We start from the raw sequence: 18,725 nt of genomic DNA on the forward strand, positions 1-18,725 counted from the left end.
CACATCATCCTTTTCTGTCTGCTCTTTATGATTTTCATTTTGTAAATTCCCCGTCCCTTTTGATTTCTTTTTCCTTTTTAAATCCAGGGTTAAATTCCTAGGCACAGAAAAAAAAGTTTCTTGACTTTTGCACTGAAAAAGTTATCGTTTGCATTCCTCTTGATGATTACTGCTGCATCTTTTTGTCTGAGCCATTCCTCTGTTTTTTTTTTAAGCCCTGGACTGTAATTTGTAAAAGCAACTGTTTTGAAGAAAAAAAGGGAAGTTTAAATTGAATCAGAATGTTGCCCTGGAGGTTTGACAATATGCTCCAGACCCTCAGTTGCCCACTAGTTACAGAAGCCTTTGAACAGGCTGATGGACACCACATGCTTCCTCTCCAAGGACACCCAAGCACATATGTAAGGAAAATGATAGGCAGCTGGAATGAATGACTCCATCACCAGCTTAGCGTTGTCCTATATAGATAACAACTATAGATTTCCCATTTGTGTTTCGTAGTGCATAAAATTAATATATGGGAAGCAATCTGGAGTTTAATCTCGCGTGCAATTTTTTAAAAAAATGCATTTAACTATGCACATTTAAACTATCTTTATAAAATCTGTAGTTTTTTATTGAATTGCGTTTGTCTGGGAAATGTGCTTATTGGCATGCTGGAGGAATTTTCATGTGAGATAGACGTGGAATTTTCTTTATCTCCTTTGTTTCCTTTTTTGATGGGGAACTGAGTTATGTGGAGACTGGAGAGGCTAAGCTTGTTCTTTATGGAGCTGGAAATGTTAATGTGAGCTTTAATAAAGGCATTCAACAGGAGAAGAGAAGCAGGTTTCATAAAATCATAGAAATTAATGACGTGCAAAGAGCCTATTCTGTCCATCATATTAACCGATAAAGCTACTCGGACTAAACCTACTTTGTAGTTGCCAGATTTTTATTGGTAATTGGCGTCTCGTTGCCAGATGTAACGAGATATGGTGAAGGGGCAACATTCCAAACAGTACCTCGAGGCAGTTCAAAGGGTAATAACAATAACTGGCTGCAATATGACGTTGCAGCAACGGAGAAAGTGCAGTGCAGGTAAACAAATGAAGTGCAAGGGCTTTGACGAGGGAGTTGGTTAGTGACCATGATGAGTTCATCGGGTTTTTTTTTAAGTAGGATGATTTTTTTCTACCTCCATTATTACCCTTAGTCGCAGTGAGATTCCACCGCCCCTAGAACTCCCCTTTAATCCTTCTCTTTATGGACTCCTCCCAAGCTTCTGAAAGGAGGAAGGTCCACCGGCAGGAGTTTCACAGAGTGTTGGAGGGTTGCGGATACAGTGTCAAAGGCAGATGCTTGTTACAGTGCCTGTGCCTTTAAAAGTTTGCCCGTTGCGTAGAGCTTCATGAATGAAGCCACATGACAAAACATCATCTGACGTCTGGCCTCGGCACAAGCGCAAACAACGAGTGGGGGGAAATTCCTTCAATTGCAAAAGGGGGAAAAACAGGCCTTTTGGCTGTCCAGGTCTGCTTCAAACCCACTCCGAAGGGTCGGGGAGCTTCTCAGGAGTCGGTGAGTAAGCGAAAGGTGGGGTTTGGTGGGATTAAGGGGACAGAAAAGGCGCGGTGTTTTGCTGAGTGTGCAAACGCAATGAGTGTGTGTGTGTGTATGATAGGGAGGGAGGGAGGGAGGGAGAGAGCTGCTGACTCATCAGCGGATCACAGCAGCCTGAGTCAGGCAGCCTGGCCACTGGGTTTTGCAATGGAGGCAGAGCGGGGATTGAGACTGCTTCACACAGAGGGGCTACTCCTCACCACCCCGTGCCCTCCTCTCTCGTTTCCTCCCCTTCCCGCTCTCTCTTCCTTCTCCTGTCTCTCCCTTCCTCTCTCTCTTTCTCTCATGCCTCTGCTCAGTCTGGAACACACACGTTGGACGAGAGGCTGCTGCCTGACTCCCGAGTTCCCTACACACTGAAACCAGTTACCATTCCCGATCTTCAGTGGAGAGAGAGTAGGGCACAGACAATGTGTAATGTGATAGCACTTGCCTGAAAATACATAACGTTCACAGGAGAGCTGCTGACTCAGGGTACCGACTCTGGCAGCAGACTGTTGTCCTATTCGGGATTAAAAGGGGATATGATCATTCCGGTAACTGATGTGCATCTGACTGGGTTCCTTATCTGTCAGGTGATTTTTGAAGTAACTGCACGGAATAGTTAATTTTTGAGAATATGGAGTTCCTTTAGGGAAAACAAAATCATTCCTTTATTGGGAAAAACACACCACTTTCTGGTGTAAAACTGATCAATGGGTTATGTCTCAGTGGGGGATTTTATGTGAGCAAAATACACCAGCTGACTCAGCACTGATTAGTGAAGGTACACTGAGTAATGGATTCAGTTAGATAGTTCTAGATTTGTGACAATGGCACAAATATGAGGGTGGATATTGGATGGGGAAACGTAACTTGTCTGCTGGGTCTTGTGATAATATGCTGTAATTGGTACGGAAATGTGACCCAGTGCATGTCTCAGTTCAATTATTATTGTGACTTCAGTCTGGCATTTTATAGTGCCAAAGTGAAAATGATTAATTATTTGTGTCAATACTTCAAATGCACTTTTTGGTAGATACAAGAAGTGATTCTCACTAAGATTTCAGGATCCTCTTACTTAATCAGAAGCCTTGTTGTAATCAGTGAACAGGTAAAGCTTGTACCAGTTCAATAACTTTTGTGTGTAATGAATTCTCTTAATTGATGCATGTTACAATTTTACACTTCTGTGTGTATTTTGAAGTTGCCTTTTCATAAAAGGTACTCCCAACATTTTGATTCTTAAGCCTCCGGTGTGCCACATGTTGGCAGCTATTAAACTCGATGCCTTTTTTTTTGTGTAGCACGTGTTCCATTGGTATGCAAGAGTAGTTTTGGGAAGTCTTAAGAGATTCTATTATGGATTTGTAAAAGTATACATAATATATTTTTTCAAAATCTAACTATAATGGTGAGGGAGCTAATTGCTGTAATTAGATCTGCAGATTTTGCTGACACTAGTAAATTACATGTGTTTCACTTGATCAGTTTGATATAATCCTTTCCACTGAGTGAATTACAGCCTTATAAAATTTCCAAAGCATCTGCTTTTTGAAAATGATGGTGAGGAAACTGATTGGTCTGAACAATAGCAAAACTTAGTAAATTCAGGCAAAGGGGGAAAAAAATTGGTTATGGCTGGCAATATATCAAATATCATCCCAGGCAATATGTTACTTCCGTACAGAGCCATAATGCTGTGCAGCTTCATATTGACAATTGACGCTCTTTCTGATTTCAAATCTTAGAATTGTATAAATTGTTTTCAAAATTAATGTTAGCTGTACTTATTGCACGTGAAATTGATAATAGATTTATAATTTGTTCTTAATATTATTATAGCTTTAACTAGAAATGATCTGTACCCCAAATTAGGCATTTACATTTTGACATGGAACCAAGCACATTTAGATTTAAAGTGTAGCATGGAGCTTCTTAATTTGCCTTCATACCTTTTAAAAAAATTTCTGTTTGGGGCGTGGCTGTCACTGACATGGCCAGCTGTAGTTGTCCAGCCCTTGAATGTGCTGAACTGCCATTGAAGAACCACCATCGTTGCTGGTCTTGGAATGATGGCATTCTGATGATGGCGTTGGTAAATTACAGGATTTGGACTCAGTAACTGGGTGAAGTCCGGCAGCTGTTCAGTTTGGAGAGCAGCCTGCAGGTCACGGTGCTCCTGATAGCCTCTTGGCGTTGTACTTGGCCTTCTTGTCCACCTGTATCTTGGTCAGCCTGTAATTCTGTAATGCACTATAATTCTGGTTATGCGGTTGGCGAAGAAGCCTACGTGATGATGAGGTGGAGGAATAAGTTAAATGGGCAAGGAAGGAAAATTCCCAGGAGTGCCACTCAGAATTGCACTGGGAGGGAAAAGATCTTGTGACTGAACTGTTGGTAGTAAGTGAAGGAAAACTCTTAAATGGCTGAATAGTAGCAGTAGTATCCCAACTATAATTGACAATTGTATTTTGAATTCTTAGTGAGAAAAGATGGGGGAATAAATAGGGTGTAGATAGGGTTTCATTTTGGGCCTGGTGAGAGTTTTGCAACCCTCTGTTGTTCTCACATAATCCATTTGGCTAATGGACTAGGGTGTGATTCTGAATGTAAAGTTTGGACTTTGCCCATGTGAAGGAGGATAATATTGAAATGAAGCTATTGAGAAACTGAAATACAATAAAAGGCAATTAATAGTCACCCTTTATGTAAACATAGATGAGGTAACTGAGCAAGAACTAAAACAGTAGTTATTCATTGCAGCCATTGGGGTTGAGTCGGAATACCTGAATCCCAGCCAACAGGGTGTTGATGTTCAGCAAAAGGATTGGAGGATATAATAACCCTGGTAACATTTCCCTGACAAATGTCAGCATCTACAGTGGAATAAGGAAGTTGCAGAGAAATTAAACAGTTGCCTTTTGTCTTTGCAGAAAGTACAAAGACCTTGAATTAATGGACAATTGGGGAATCTAGTGTAAATAAGGAAGTAAAAGTCAATAGTTGTTGAAAAAGCTACAAGAGGAGTTGATGGCGTTGATAAAACAGAATTTCAGAATCCAGTAATCTACAGTATATCCTAGAGCAGAGGTCCCCAACCTGGTGTCCAAGGACCCCTCGGTTAATGGTATGGCTCCATGGCATAAGAAAGGTTGGCAACCCCTGTTCTAAAGTTTTGATAGAGATTATGGATGCACTGGTTAAAATAATTTAAGATTCTACAGATTGTAGAGTAACTCCTGTAGATTGGACACTAGCAAATGCAACTCACTGAAGGGTAAGCCAAATTGGGAGCTACTGACCTGTTGGCCCAGGGGTTCCCGACCTGGGATCCACAGAGCCCTCGGTTAATGGTAGGGGTCCATGACACAAAAAAGGTTGGAAACCCCCTGATGCATATGGTTGGGCATACGTTAGAGCCTATTGTAAAGGATGTGATAACATTATAGTTAAAGATAATTGAGCTGAGCCAGCATGGGTGTTTTTGAAAAGGAAATCGTATTTCACTAATCTGTTGCCACACAAATTACTGGAGGAACTCAGCAGGTCAGGCAGCATCTTTGGAGAGGAACAAGCAGTAAATTTTGAGCAGAGATCCTTTTTCAGACTAGGAAGGAATACCAGTTGGTAGGTGATGAGTGAAACCAGGTGAAGGGGAGGGCAGAAGTGAGAAGCTGGGAGGTGATAGGTGGAAGAAGGAATTTGATAGTAGAGAGGACCATGGGAGGAAGGAAGGAGAGGGGCACCAAAGGGAGGTGATGGGCTGCTACTGAAGAGGGTTAAGAGGGGAACCAAAATTGAAAAAGAAGAAATTACTAGAAGTTAGAGAATTGTTTAGTCAGAGATCAGAGGAGAAGCAGTGATAGAGGTCTTACTGAACTCCCATTGAAGAGAAGATTTAAATTTTGGGGGGGATAGGCATGCCTCGAAGAGACTTTGGAGTGGAGCAACAAATCAAGCGTGAGATTTACATCAGCAGAATCTCGTGTTACTAATCTGAAGACAGCTATAGATAAGGTTAAGCATGGACTTTGCAGGGGAGTTTTAAACTAGAGCAGGGCAAATTACAATAGCATTAAGCAGGAACTAGGGAGAGTTATTTGGGAATAACTGTTTTTGGGCAAATTCTCATCAGATGCGGATGGTGTTGAAAGGCCAGCTGCTTGGAATACCGAACAGGTATGTTCCAGTCAGTATGAAGGACAAGGACGGCAAGCTAAGAGAACCTTATGTGGAATGGGGTGATGAATTTTGTCAAGAAGGAAAAGTATGTAAAGTTTAGGAAGCTAGAATCAAACAGAGTCCAGGAGGATTATAAAGAAGTCACAAAAGAATTTAAGAATGGGATTAGGAAAGCCAGGAGGGGGCCATTGAAAGTCCTTGGCAAATAAGATTAAAGAGAATCCCAAGACCTGCATCCAAAGCAAGAGGATAACAAGGGAGAGGGTAGGTCTGCTCAAGTAGGACGGGGGGGGGGGGGGCAGAACATTTGCTTTGATGCGAAGCACGTGAGTGATGCCCTTCATGTATACATCATTATTTACAAAGAAGGACATGGAGGATAAGGAGATCAGTGCTGCAACTGTAAATATCCTGGGGAATTTAAAGTCAAGGTGAAGGTACTGTTGGGTCTCTTAAAGTGCATTAAGGTGGATAAGTCCCCAGGGCCTGTTGGGATATACCCCAGGTTACTGAGAGAGGCAAGTGACGAGATTTCTGGAGCCTTGACCAATATCTTTGAGTCCTCTCTAGCCATAGGCGAGGTACCGGAGGACTGTCGAGTAGCTAATGTTATTCCGTTGTTCAAGACGGAAACCAGGGATAATTCTGGAAACAATAGACATGCCAGTCTCATGTTAGTGGTGGGGAGGTTAATGGAAAGAATTCTTGGGGGTAGGATTTATGAGCATTTGGAAAACCATGGCCTAATTAGGGAGAGTCAGCATGGCTTTATGTGGGGCAAGTCCTGTCTTACTAAATTGAGGTTTTTTGATGTGATGAGAATAATTGATGAAGGTAGAGCTGTGGATGTTGTCTCTGTGGATTTTAGTAAGGTGTTTGAGAAAGTCCCTCGTAGGAGGCTTGTCTAAAAGACTAAGATTCTTGGGATCAGTGGCGCATTGGCTGTTTGGATTCAGGACTGACGTTCTCATGGACAACAGAGGGTGGTGGTGGTCAAAGGGACTTATTCTAGCTGGAGGTCTGTGATTAATAGTGTCCTGCAGGGATCTGTGCTGGCACCTTTGTTATTTGTGATATATATAAATGACCAGCTGAAAAGATAAGATAGGTGTTCCACAAAACTAATACCCAATAAGAATAACCGTGATGGGTGGATGCTGAGACTATCTGGTTTCGTTTGAACAAATGGACCCAGACTTGGTAGTTCCTTCAAAACACACTTTATTGTTAATACAGAGAAGAAAATGGAGAGTTGCGAGAAATGCTTTATATTGTACACTACCTAGACCACTAATAAGTAGGGCTAATTTAAGCAACCCCTAGTAGTTTACACCGCTGAGTATACTTAGCAATGTCTGCGTGGTCCCTGAAGCAGGCGATTGATCGTGGACTGGCTAGGGTGGTGGTCCTTGGCGCCAGTTCAGCTGCTCGGCCTGAAGGTGGGACCCAGGCGAGTGGTCTGCCCAAGAAAGAACTTTCCCACTTTTATAGCACTATTGTCACCTCCCAGTCCAGCTGGAAGGGGCTAGGCATCCAATCCAACGCTTGGTCGAGTGATCTGTTAAAAACCGGCCTTTGCCCCCTCAGGGACAATGCATCCTATTAATCTCACAACCAAACAATGTGAAAAAAAACATTCTTTAGAGACAAGGTGATTAATTACTTTTACACAAATCAGCACTTTTAGTTTGCTCTCAGGCATGTTATCCGGTAGACCAGAGTCACATATTGTTCTCCCCTTGTCTAGTATCAAGGGTTAATCTGCCCAGCAACCTAACAGGCCCACAAATTCCTAATTGTTAACCATTTCCCTGCCTTCCAATTTTCATACCCATACACCATACACTTACCTATACAATAGGTTTTCAGATGATAGAAAGTTTGGTGGTGTTGAGGATAGCGTAAATGGCTGGCAAAGAATATAGTGGGATATAGATCAGTTGCAGATACGAGTTGAGAAATGGCAAGTGGAGTTTAACCTGGCCAAATGTGAAGTGTTGCACTTTGGTAGGTCAAATGTAAAAAGATGGTACATTACGGGCAAGACCCTTAATGGCGATAAGCAGGGGGACTTGGGGTCTAAGTTCATAGCTCCTAGGAAGAAGCTGCACAAGTTAGTAGTGGTTAAGAAGGCTGAGGGCAAGCTTCCCTTTATTAGTTGAGGCATTGAGTACAAAAGTCAGTGTTGCAGTTAGGGTGCATCTGGAGTATAGTATACAGTTCTTTCCTCCTTTCCCACCCCCCCAATATAAGAAGGATGCAAAGGCTTTGGGGAGGGTGCAGAAGAGGTTTGCCAGGACACTATGTAGGTTAGAAGGCTATAATGAGAGCTTAAACAAACTTGGGCTGACTTCTGTGGAGTGGAAGAGACTGAGAGGAGATCTAGCAGAGGTTTATAAGAGTATGAGACATAGATAAAATCTTTTAGTATCTTTTTCCAAAGGTTGAAATGTCTAATACTAGAGGGCAGCATTTAAGGTGGGGGGGGGGGGGGGAGAGTGATATTTAAAGGATATGTGAGCAGCAAATTTTATACACAGAATGGTGGGTGCCTGGAATATGTTGCCTAGAGTGGTGGTAGGGGCAGATGCATTAGATCTTTTTTTAGATAGGCATGTGAATGTGAGGAAATGGAAGGTTATGGACATCATGTAAGCATAAGAGATTAGTTGGCAATGTGATTACTGATTTATCTGGTTCAGTACAACATTGTCGGCCGAAGGGCCTTGTTCCTCCACTGTACTGTTCTATGTTCTTTATATTTAGTAGAGTTGATAATGGGGGACAGATCTATATGGTATGTTTGGATTTAGAAAGGTTTTTGATAAGACCTCGATTAGGAGATTGGTGAGCAAGGTTAGAGCATGTGGAACTGGTGGTAATGATCTGACAAGAGTTGGTAAAAATTATCCATATTGGTAGGCTGTTGCAAGGTTTGGTGCTTGGATCCCAATCGTTCACACTGAATATAGTATGTACAATTTTGATAACATTAAACTGTGAGAACTTGAGTCCCGATGAAGATACAAAGATTCTTCAAGGGAATACAGACAGACTAAATGAATAGGCAGCAGCCTGACGAATGAAGTGTAATGCAGAAAAAGGAGATGTTCACTTTGGAAGGGGAAATGGTCAATATACTTAATTGGTAAGAGATTTGTGATATGGTGCAACTCAAACTACCTGCGTCTCAATGTCACCAAGACCAAGGAGATGGTGGTGGACTTTAGGAGATCTAGGCCTCATATGGAGCCAGTGATCATTAATGGAGAATGTGTGGAGCAGGTTAAGACCTACAAGTATCTGGGAGTACAGTTGGACGAGAAGCTAGACTGGACTGCCAACACAGATGCCTTGTGCAGGAAGGCACAGAGTCGACTGTACTTCCTTAGAAGGTTGGCGTCATTCAATGTCTGCAGTGAGATGCTGAAGATGTTCTATAGGTCAGTTGTTGAGAGCGCCCTCTTCTTTGTGGTGGCGTGTTGGGGAGGAAGCATTAAGAAGAAGGACGCCTCACGTCTTAATAAGCTGATAAGGAAGGCGGGCTCTGTCGTGGGCAAAGTACTGGAGAGTTTAACATCGGTAGCTGAGCGAAGGGCGCTGAGGCGGCTACGGTCAATTATGGAAAACCCTGAACATCCTCTACATAGCACCATCCAGAGACAGAGAAGCAGTTTCAGCGACAGGTTACTGTCGATGCAATGCTCCTCAGACAGGATGAAGAGGTCAATACTCCCCAATGGCATTAGGCTTTACAATTCAACTGCCAGGACTTAAGAACTTTTTTAAAGCTATTATTAATGCTTTTTGAGTTAGTGATTTAGATGCATATCATATTATTACTGAGTTAAGTATTGTATGTAATGAGTTTTTGCTACAACAAGTGTATGGGACATTGGAAAAAATGTTGAATTTCCCCATGGGGATGAATAAAGTATCTATCTATCTATCTAATGATGTTCAATGGAATGAAGGTGTCATTGAAAGTTAGTGTGCAAACACAGCAAACATTTATGAAGGCAAGTGTCATGTTACGCTTTACTACATGAAGTTTTGAATGCAGGGGTAAAGCTATAACAATACATTGCCGAATTGCGATGGTATCGGAAGTACTGTATATAGTCTTTGTCTCATTGTCTAAGGAAAGATGTACAAGACGGCATGCAGAGAAGGTCCAGGATTGGTTTCTGGGATGGCAGGTCTGTCTCATGAGAAGGAATAGAACGGGTTCTCTGGAATTATCTTTTCTGCTTCGTGAATGTCTGCAAAGAGTAAGGTTGTATGCATTCACTGATATTAAATTGCACCATAAATTCTTACTTCGGGAGAGCTGACCTCACTGAAATGTACTGAATTCTTGGAGGGCTCGATGGCATGCATGTGCATTCTTAAAAGCTTAAAAGCATGTACCAACAGCTTCAAGGACGGTTTCTATCCTGCTGTTATAAGAATATTAAATGGCTTCCTAGTACGATAAGATGGATTCTTGTCCTTAAAATCTACCTTATTGTTCACCTGCACTGCACTTTCTCTGTGGCTGTGGTACTCTATTCTGAATTGTTCTTGTTTTACCTTGTTCTACCTCAGTACTGTGTAATGATCTGATCTGCATGAGCAATATGCACGACGAGTGTTTTATTGTATCTCAGTACATCAAAGTTCAAAGTAAATTTATTATCGAAGTACACGTGTATTGATTTCCAACCTTGTAATTCATTTTCTTGCAGGCAATCACAGTAAATATATGAAACACAATAGAATCAATTAAATCTGACTCTTGAGAAGGTGGGTCAGAGACTCTATGTGTAGGCCATTTATGATTGCGGGAAGAAATTTCTTGACTGAGATGGGGGTAGGAGGTAATGTTGGTAATCCTTTACCCCAGAGATCTGCAGAGCCTCAATCATTGTTAGATTGTTGGAGGAATTAAGGAACATGGGGAATACTAAGAAGATAGTGTCAAGTTAGAAAATCTACCATGACGTGCTGAATGGTGGTATCGGCTTGTTGCTGCTTCAATTTCTGATGTTTTTAAAAAGCTAGATTATTTTCCAACACCTGTACAGCTGCTTGTTAATGCAAATGCATGAAAGCATGCAGACATGGTCAAGATGTTCAGTAGCTTTTTTAAATAAATATCAGAATGGAGAAGAAATGCAATCTAAGTGATTTTGACTGTGGAACGATTGGTGCTGGATGGGTGGTTTAAGTAGCTCAGAAGCTGCTGTTCTCTTGAATTTTTCATGCACGTTTTTAGAATTTGCAGAGAGTTGTGTGTGAAAACAATAAAACACCAAGTGAGTGGTTGTTCTGTGAACAAAATGCCTTGTTAATGAGAGAGATCAGAGGAGAATGGCCAGACTGGTTCAAGCTGACAGGACGGTGACAATAACGCAATTGACCGCGCGTTACAACAGTGGTGTGCAGAAGAGCATCTCTGAACGCACAACATGTCGATCCTTGAGGTGGATGGATGACACCAACAGAAGACCTTGAACATGCACTCAGTGGGCCCTTTCTTGGTAACAGGATGTAACTAATAAAGTGGTCACTGATTGTATCTCTGCCATTCACAGCTTTACGTCCAGCAAGCTTTCATTAAGGAGATTACTTAATCATCTTCATTCGAGAAGCACTGAAAATCTATATAGGCTTTAAATAAAACGGCAGGATATCCTGAATGTGCAACTTTGAAGATGAACTAGTTTGGTAGTGTTTTCAAAGTTGAAAGTAAAGGTCAAAGTACATATATATCACCATATGCAACCCTGAAATTCATTTTCCTGTGGGCATACTCAGCAAATCTATAGGATAGTAACTGTAACAGGATCAGAGTGCAGAAGTCAATCAACTTTGCAATTTATTTGTATTTGCAATAATTAATGAGGACATGAGCTAATGAGATAAAGAGTGCTTAAAGTGAGATCATTGGTTGGGGGAACATTTCAATGATAGGGCAAGTGAGTGTAATTATCCCCTTTTATTCAAGAGCCTGATGGTTGAGGGGTAGTAATTGTTTTTGATCAGGGTGGTGCGAGTCCTGAGGCTCTTGTACCTTCTACCTGGTGGCGGCTGTGGTGGGATCTCGGATGATAGATACTGCTTTCCTCTGACGGTGTTTCATGTAGATGTGCTTAGTGGCTGAGAGGGCTTTATCCCTGATGGACCGAGCTAAATCCACTACCTTTTGTAGGACCATTCAAAGGCATTGGTGTGATGCATATCAGAGTGTGATGCAGCCAGTCAATATGCTCTCCACCAGACAAGGATGGAAGTTCGTTGAAATTTACTATTCTGTTTAAGAATGTAAAATCTAAGGTGTGTAAATGTTTATCAGTTTAAATTCCGTGAACTAGATTACAAAATTGGCTTTTGTAGATCTGGTTTTGCTCTTGAGTTTTGTTTTGGAGAGATCTTTGATTTGGAGAAGGTTTGCAGACTGAAGGTGCTATATCCTACAAGTGAAGAATTGATGGCCACCTATGCAGAGCTTGTGCATTTTCTGTGGTTTTTTTAAATCCATGTGAAAGGAAAAATCAATTTTTGGAAGTTTGATTAATGAGAAAAGCCAGAAGATAGGTGATGAGGAACCAGAAAGTCTCACCTCAGAATCAGATTTATTATCATTGACATATGTTGTGCGATTTGTTGTTTTCTGGCAGTAGTACAGAGCAAGTAAAAAAAAAATCGCCAAGCTAAAATAACTAAGTAGTGCAAAAAGAGGAATAGTGAATTACTATTAATGGATCATACAGGAATCTGGTGGCAGAGGGTAAGAAGCTGTTATTAAAATATTGAGCATAAGGTTTTCACGCTCCTGTACCTTCACCCTGATGGTAGTACTGAGAAGAGGGCAGGTCCTGGATGTTGAGATTCCTTAATGATGGATGCTTCCTTCTTGAGGCAGCACCTCCTTGAAGTTACAGTTGAATGTGTATGTGTTTGGGGGGGGGGGGGCGGGGGGTTGTGCCCGTGATAGAACTGGCTGAGTCTACAACTCTCTGTGGCCTCATTAGAGTCCCTACCAGATGGTGATGCAACCAGTCAGAAAGCTCTTAATGGGTCATTTTAGAAACTTGCTTAAGTCTTCGGAGACATACCAAATCTCCATGAACTCCTAACGAACGCTCCTGGTGTGCATTCTTCATGATTGCATCGCTGTGTTATGCCGAGGATGGATCCTCTGAAATGTTGCCACCCAGGAACGTGAAGCTGCTCATACTTCCCACCACTGACCTCTAACTGGGGACCGGTGTGTGTCTGAAACCTGAAATCTGCAGTAGTGCTGTCTGTATCCTCACCGACCTTCAGAGTGTTTCCAGCCTTTCATATCTAACGACTTGCACGCTTTTTGCATTTTGTTTGCTTCCTGCAGGTTCGAGGTGATTGGTCGAAGCTTCTATACAGTATGTGGTATATGTAAATTCACTGCAAAAACACTGGTATTCATGGAGCGAACATTAAATTTTGCATGTGTGCAGTTGATAACTGCCTTTGTCTGTCCTTCCTTCCTTCCTGAACAGCAACAGATAGCAGTTTCTGTTTGGAGGTTTTGCATGTTGAGCTACAGAAACTAGATGTGCTATTGTTGGGGCCCCATTTTCAGTTTGAGTTCAGAGAGGGTAGTAGAATAATTCTTCTGGATTCCAGTACTTTCTTTTTATCCCCTTACTGTCCTGCTCCCTATTATTTCAAGTTTTTATAAGATGCTGGCATGCTTATCTTGCTTTTATTTGAAATGTAGATGAGGTGTTCAGGATCTCCAAAAAATATCTGTGCAATCCACATATCATGCTTTCAATGTTCTCACACCAGAGAGCGTAATTATAAAACATGTATATTTTACTTATTAGATAATATTGACTTATCTAAAGTTTAGTGCAAGTTTGTTTTAATTCTGAAAATTCAATGGGAAACCTGGAACGAATCACTCGCGCAAATAACAGATACAGAATGCTGGAGGAACTCAGCAGCACCTATGGGAAGAAATAAACAATTGATATTTCAACCCAAGGCCCTTCACTTGTTTATTGCCTGACCTGCAGAGATCCTTCAGCATTCTGTACGTGTTGCTGTAGATTTCCAGCATCTGTAGAATCTCTTGTGCTAATGCAAACTAAAGTACATTCTTGTCATAGTTGCTGTACTATTTCCACTTCATCTCATCTGTATGGCTGAGACAGGAGAATGAAATACCTGTGCACTATTTTCACTTTGCCTCCTGTTTCTTGTGTATTTATATGCCAGTGAAAAATCTATTATTTTCTCCCCCCATTACCACTGCTTTCCCCTTGCAGTGAGACGTGGCTGCGGTTTTCTGACTCGAGCAACACTTGATGGATTTTTTTGAAATCACTTGACGGGCTTATTGAAGCTACTCTCATTTTATGACTGATCCAGCTAAGTCATTTCACTGCTCGAACTTTGCTATGTCTGGTATCAAATTTGGTAATTGGTGCATCATGAGAAAATGTAATGTAGTCTGTTGGAAAAGCCCAGTATTGGTGTTGTAGGAACTGGGAAGGGGCATGAAAGAGATTTTAAAAGTCTGTAATAATATTCTAGTGATTTAGATGTCTTTGTCTTTTGCTGCATCATGTTGTTCTGAGCAAAAATAATTTGAGGAGCATCACAAAAATACAGTACTGTGCAAAAGTCTTGGGCACATACATATAGCTAAGGTATACAAGACATTTGCACAGTATTGTGGTAATTTTATGTATTGCACAGTATTTCTGCCACGAAAGAGAAATTTCATGACCTATAAACCTGATTCTGATACGGGTTTCTGTTGTGGACTGAACGGGAAAGGGGGATCACGGATGGGAAAAGGGGAGGGGAGAGAGTGTAAGCGCCAGAGAGAGATCCTGTAACAGTCAATAAACCAACTGTTTGGAATCAAAAAATGACCTTGCCAGGTGTCTCGGGGCTAGATGAGTCTGTAACCCAAACCATCATCTGCCCCTGCCACCTGTCCCTCACCCCTTCTGTGGCGCTCCACCCTTGCCATTTCCAGCATCCTTTGCCCCCGCCAGATTTATGAACTTGCTATCTGCTCCACATTGACATATATAGTACTGTGCAAAAGTCTTGGGCACTATATATATTTAGAGATATATAATCTCTAAATATCTATCTCTAAATATGTATCTCTAAATCTTAGACATTTACAAGGTATTTTATCTTTTATATTTTCTTGTCAAGTGTTGGCATACCATTGTACTATATTTGCGGGGATTGCCTCCAAAACACAATTGAGGATGGGACATAGATACAATATTACCCCATAGCGAAGGACTCTGAATCGTTTTCTGTTAATGAGCTAGTGTTTCTATTATAGTTATAGGGATCAGCTTCCTTCCTTAAAGTGGAAGAAAGGACAATCTTTTCATTTGAGAATATTCTAACATTCTTCTTGCCCTTTGATCTTGACTCTGCATCTAAGGTGTATTGGAGAGAATAGGTTATGTTTGTGTGTTAATGGAACAGTAGATGCGAAATAGAATATTTAGGTGGAGTTGCTGATTCATTTGGATTGCACAATTCAGCAAATGCCATCCAACACTCCACCCGTTCAATCTGCACTGAAAGATTGCACAGTGTTTGGAATGTGATGGTGTTCATTTATGTAGAGTCTGTTGGAGCCTCTTGACCCTCCCCAGCTTCACTGCGGGGTCCATCTTGCCCCATCATTCTTTGTCGACGCGACTACAAAACCTCCTTTCCAATCTTCTGGACTTGAGGGCAAGTACCATTCTGTCACTTGTTAATGGTGGGTGAGATTGCTGATACGGATTGAGGTTGAACGACGAATAAGCAAGCAAAGGAAGTCTTCATTTTAAGGGTGAGCTCATGTAAGGCATATTGAAGTAGTGGTTTTAGGCTTTGCAGGAAATTGGCTTCCTGTGATGCATGTCGCTGGCTTTCATGTAAACTATTGGGTGCAACGTGACTCCTTTTTTTTTCCACAAACATTTGGTTAAAGTTTAAATGTTTACCTCAGATTCTTGTGCGCTTATTTTCAAGCGAAAGTGTTGCTCAGTCTCAGTGGTTTTAAGACTAAACTATGATCAATAGTGGAGTTAAGTTCATCTGCTGTGATATTACTGAACGGTGAAGCAGGTTGGATGTTCAGATCTGGCCCTACTCTTTTGTATGTAATACAATTTCTTTTTCTGAATCCCTTGAAGGAAATGTTTGATTTGAAAATTATTGAATGACTTGTTGTGATGATTGTGTGCAAGAGGTAAGATATTGCCGTTGCTGTGGGGCATTTGAACTCGTGGTTTTACTTGTGTTATTTACTTAGATTTGGTGCAGGGAGTGTCCCTTGGTTGGCAGGTTTGCATTTTGTCATAACGTAGCCTTAAACGTGTGTTCTAATTGTTGTGTGGCATTTATTTCTGAATTCAAATTTCAGCTTCGAGTAGAAATGCAGTTGCTCAGCCAAGCCTGTGAGTCAGCAGATTGTGGTTTAAGACACAGGCCAGGTTTTGAGGCCATAATCAGAGCTGACCCTTCAATACCCAGGCAGTTTGGACATGTTAAACCGAGGCTCTGTCTGCTCAATCAAGTGGACGTAAGTTCTGCTTTTCTGAATGGTCCCACAAGAAATGCAAAGAAATTCAGGTCACATGGAGAGCTTTTGGAAAATTTACTTTGCAATTCTTAAATGTAAAATAAAAGATATGGCAGACAAATTTGTGCATAGGAAGCTCTCCTAATATAAGATCAAATTCTGGTTTAGTAAGATGATGGTTAAGTAATTAGAAACATAGAAACAGAAAATCTACTGCTCATTACATGCCCTTTGGCCCACAATGTTGTGCTGACCATGTAACCTACTCTAGAAGCTGCCTAGAATGTCCCTGCTGCATAGCCCTCTATTTTTCTAAGCTCCATGTACCTATCTAAGAGTCTCTTCCAAGCACCTTAAAACTATGCCCCCTCATGTATGCCAATTCAGCCCTGGGGAAAATGCCTCTGGCTATGTACACAGTCAGTGCCTCTCATCATCTTGTACATCACTATCAGGTCACCTCTTATCCTCCGTCACTTCAAGCCAAGTTCACTCAGCTTACTCTCATCAGGTGCGCTCTCCAATCTCAGCAACATCTTTGTGAATCTCCTCAGCACGTTCTCCACAGCAAATTGCTCAGATTAATTTTTCAAAAGAATATCATCAGGTGTAAGTGGCAGAGACTGTTAAACTCATGAGTAGAATACAAGAGTTGTGCTATTAATTGGTTTGTTCACAGAGTAGCACACACTTAACTGGACTGACAGATATCCCTCAACTAACAGATTTTTCTGAGTCTTTTGTCAGACTTGGCTGCCACATTTCCCTTCAGCACAAACTACTGAGTGCCCTACATCTCTATTCCATTTTATCAAATCCCAAGGTTAACGTAAGCATCTTTGATGTGAGTCCTCCTCGAGGCTCTGTTCCTGAGATCCATTCAAAATCTGATTCTTTCTCAAGTTGGAAGCAAGACCACGAGCTGAGTTCCCACATGGCAGAAGATGCCTATAGACCCTTGGCAGCTGGCAAATCTATTCGGCCAGTCTCCCCAATGCACAGGCTGAACGTGAGGTGAGGGCATCCATCGGTCAGAGTTGACCATGCATATGGCACCCTAGCTAGGGTTTACTCCTGAAGCCTTGCCCGTGAGTGGATGTAGCCACAAGACAGCAGAGGTTTGAGATCAGAGTTTTCCTTCCAGGTGAGCTGTCGACCATGGCTGCCAAGTCCCATCTGCCCGAAGCGACTGGTTTTAAGCCGCCAGTAACCCACCGTTGCCCTTTCTCCTGTCAGTGGAGAGGGTACCACCAGGCGTAGTAGCTAAGCTCCATGTGAAGGCCAGGAGCTGGACTTGCTTGTCGGAGGCTATTTGAGGTGCATGCGATTGGGAGCATTTAATAGGTAGTGGGAGCTTGACCCCATTACCACCACCAGAGGAACAACAGGCTGAATGCAAGTTAGACATCTGTTGGCTGGGCAGGACCTGTAATTACTTCATTGAAATTGCACACATTCTCATCATTATTAAAAGTTGGTTAACTGATGGAATTATTTTGATTTTTGCTGTAAAAGTCTCAGGTTGGAGGAGAAAAGGGCTAAAGAAATTGATAACCTGTGTATGTGTGAATATGAGGGCATGAGATAAAGCTGTGACGGTAATATGCAATGCTGTTCCACTGTATTGGTAACCCACACTGGGCATGTGCTTGTCTCTGCCACCCTGTGGCCATAATGCTTGAGTATTTGCATGCTTAATAAATAAGGCCCTCCGTTAATTCATCATTAATGAGTAATGCTATATTATTATCATTGTCGCTTGATTCATAATGAAGACAGTACAATTACTTATCAATATAATCACAAGCCACTTGTTTCTGGTCATTTTTGTTTGACTTGAACTGTTGAGAAGATACAGTATGGCTCTTTGAAAGTGTTAACTAATAAAAACAGGACTCACTGTCAGCTAAGTTACAATTTAAGCTCCCCAGGACCCCACAAATATTTGAAGATCCTGATGCTTTGAACTGTTTTAAAGTCTCTATGTAAAGAAATATTTTTTTCGCCAGTTGAAATTGAGAAGAGTTGACACTGATCTAGATTTTTTGGTCATTTTGCCTTGAGCAGTTTATTAACCGCGGTTGATTTGGGGAGTGCTGTGCAGCTGGGAAATTGTTTCAGATCTTTTGTGTTTAAACGGAGATTTGCTACAAGCTGCAATCCCCCCCCCCCCCCCCCACCACCACCACCTTGTGTTGCTTTTGTAATTGAGACTGTTGCTTTCAAACAGATGCTTGGTGTTATCTACAGTACCTTTTTAAAGTGAGCTTGTGTAGGTAGCCTTAGCCAATTTAGACATGTGGGCATTAATTATATTTGTCAGATCAGTTAATGAACAGGTGGACTTCCCTGTTTAAAATTGTTTTTTTTAAAATTTGGC

At 41.6% G+C, this 18,725-nt stretch overlaps 1 protein-coding gene across 2 annotated transcripts in view; it reads left to right on the plus strand.

Annotated features, from left to right (window-relative positions):
• The first annotated feature begins 1,430 nt into the window (after window positions 1–1,430).
• The window catches only part of mafga (v-maf avian musculoaponeurotic fibrosarcoma oncogene homolog Ga), a 72,943-nt gene continuing 55,648 nt past the window's right edge, over window positions 1,431–18,725 (plus strand). Inside the window, exon 1 of one of the 2 annotated variants that reach the window (XM_073026207.1) lies at window positions 1,431–1,560. The gene's annotated coding sequence lies outside the window, so the exon portion shown is untranslated. Of the gene's footprint in view, window positions 1,561–15,411; window positions 15,611–18,725 lie in introns of those variants that run through there. The other variant, XM_073026209.1, reaches the window with a different exon arrangement.

Source organism: Hemitrygon akajei, chromosome 22 (genome assembly GCF_048418815.1).
Source record: "Hemitrygon akajei chromosome 22, sHemAka1.3, whole genome shotgun sequence".
Classification (NCBI taxonomy): domain Eukaryota; kingdom Metazoa; phylum Chordata; class Chondrichthyes; order Myliobatiformes; family Dasyatidae; genus Hemitrygon; species Hemitrygon akajei.